The sequence below is a fragment of the Ornithorhynchus anatinus genome, chromosome X1 (genome assembly GCF_004115215.2).
Source record: "Ornithorhynchus anatinus isolate Pmale09 chromosome X1, mOrnAna1.pri.v4, whole genome shotgun sequence".
Classification (NCBI taxonomy): domain Eukaryota; kingdom Metazoa; phylum Chordata; class Mammalia; order Monotremata; family Ornithorhynchidae; genus Ornithorhynchus; species Ornithorhynchus anatinus.
This window is the reverse complement of record NC_041749.1, coordinates 12,364,852-12,367,437: the sequence shown is the minus strand read 5'-3', so window position 1 is coordinate 12,367,437 and position 2,586 is coordinate 12,364,852. Positions and strand designations below refer to the sequence as shown.

General features: G+C 46.2%; 1 non-coding gene across 1 annotated transcript; it reads right to left on the bottom strand.

Annotated features, from left to right (window-relative positions):
• Positions 1–2,087: 2,087 nt before the first annotated feature.
• Positions 2,088–2,224, bottom strand: LOC114806738. The gene has a single exon (XR_003754800.1). It is a non-coding gene; the product is annotated as a small nucleolar RNA SNORA7 (small nucleolar RNA).
• Positions 2,225–2,586: the final 362 nt, after the last annotated feature.

The following is a 2,586-nucleotide window of genomic DNA, read 5'->3' as shown; positions in this document are numbered from 1 at the left end:
CTCTCCCCTCCCTCAGCCTCTCCTTCTCACTACCATCTCCCTTCTCCCTCCTCCTCACCATGTCACCACCATCACTATCATTATTAGTAGTAGTAGTAGTATGGCATTTGTTAAGTGCTTTCTGTGTGCCAACCTCTGTTCTAAGCGCTGGGATGATGCAAGATAGGTTGTCCCACGTGGGGCTTACAGTCTTAATCCCCATTTTACAGAATAGGTACCTGAGGCACAGAGAAGTTAAGTGACTTGGCCAAAGTTACTCACCTGACAAGTGGCGGATCCAGGATTAGAACCCACGACCTCTGACTCACCAAGCCCGTGCTCTTGCCACTAGGCCATGCTGCTTCTCTATGATGATGGGTCCACTGGGTCTGGGCCTATAATTCTAAGCAGAGGAAGAGGACCTGAGTTGGTCTTGCACTAGACTTTCTCTTCACTCTCACAAGTCCAGTAGTCAGTCTGCACGTAGTAAGCGTTCAGTAAATACCACTGATTGATTGATTGATTAACCTGCCTTTGAAACCACTGGGAGCTTGCAACTCTTGGCCTTGTGGATAGAGCACAGGCCTAAGGGGTCAGAAGGACCTGAGTTCTAATCCCAACTCTGCCACTTGTCTGGTGTGTGAGCTTGGGCGAGTCGCAGCACATTTCTGTTATCTCACCTGTAAAATGGGGACTAAGACTGTGAGCCACATGTGACACAGTCTATATCTAATCTGATTTGCTTTTATTTACTCCAGTGCTTAGTACTGTGTCTGGCACATAGAAAATGTTTAACAAATACTATATTTTACTTTATTTTTTTTTAAAGCGGGGATGATGTTCCAAGTCTGAGTTGGGTCCCTTTGGCAGTCCTAGTTAATCCTAAACTGGGACACGATCTTAGCTGATGCAGAGCAGCCTTGACAGCTGCTGGGAAATAGCCAATGGAGAGAAGGCTGCTAAAATGACAATGTCAACATTTCATTGTGTGGCTTCTGTGCATTCCTACGGACAAAAAGCCTTAGTCTTAGGCAAAAGAAACTAGATTAGTTATGGGTCGCTCAAGGACAGCGACCGAAGAATACATTCCTGAGTGGCGGGGCTATTATGAAGAAAATATTTTAGGAGCAGCGCCTCATCAGTGTGGCTCAGTGGAAAGACCCTGGGCTTGGGAGTCAGAGGTCATGGGTTCGAATCTCGGCTCTGCCACTTATCAGCTGACTGTGGGCAAGTAACTTAACTTCTCTGGGCCTTAGTTACCTCATTTGTAAAATGGGGATTAAGACTGTGAGCTTCACGTGGGACAACCTGATTACCCTGTATCTAACCCAGTGCTTAGAATAGTGCTCTGCACATAGTAAACGCTTAACAAATACCAACATTATTATTATTATTATTATTACCCATCCCTCACACTGCCAGGGATGCTGGTGGGCCAGAGGGACAACACTGCCATCTCCACAGCCCTGGATATGGCATGATTGGCACTGAGTCTTTATCTTTTCCCTCTTGAAGAGTCATTAGCTTTGAATAGGATGGGTGGTGGTAGCTAGCCAACCTCGTCCCACTGCTAGCTACAGAGGGAGCTGCCCCCTGCTAGATCACCCTGATGGGCACTCTCCTACTTTTGGTACCGCTAAGACTGGGCTATCGCAAACCCTAGATTGTAAGAATTTTGAGGGCAAGGATTGAATTGAATTCTCTTGAATTCAGCTCTCCTAAGTGCTTATCACAGAGTGCCACACAGACAGTTGTTGTTGTCTTATGCTGTCAAGTCATCTCCGACCGATAGCAACGCCATGGACACATCTCTCTCAGAACGCCCCACCTCCAACTGCAGTCATTCGGGTAGCATATCCATCGAGTTTTCTTGGTAAAAATACGGAAGTGGTTTACCACTGCTTCCTTCCGTGCCGTAAACCTGAGTCTCCACCCTCATTCCGCTTAGACTGTGAGCCCGTCTTTGAGCAGGGATTGTCTCTAACTGTTGCCAAATTGTACATTCCAAGTGCTTAGTACAGTGCTCTGCACATAGTAAGCGCTCAATAAATACTATTGAATGAATGAATGACTCCCATGCCGCTGCTGCCCTGAACAGGTGAGTTTTGACTTGTAGCAGATGGCCTTCCACTCAGTAGCCACTGCCCAAGCTAGGAATGAAATGGGTAGACCTCTGCTTGACTCTCCCTCAGTAGTCGAGACCGGTAGAGCCCTGGAAACTCTCCAGGTGAGACCCTGAGAGGTTACACACACAATAAGCCCCCAGTAAATACCATTGATCGTGTGGTGAGTGGGTCTTCCCTGCTCCTTGTGGAAACTGGAATCCTCTTCTCTCCTAGACCTGAGAGACTAATGCTCCTCTGTTTTTCTAGAACTGATGCCCTTTGTGCCTTTACCGCTTGGCTGTTAACTGAAAGGAGAGATCATGTATACAAATGTTCCTGTTCTCATTCAATGCATAATACAGTGCTTTGAATACAGTAGCTGCTTAGTAAATGCTATCGGTTGGACAGATGTTTACATAAATTAATCAACCTAAACCACAGTGCTGAAAAGACAACTTATTTTCACATTACACTTTGAAGAGGAGGGAAAAAACAGCTCTGA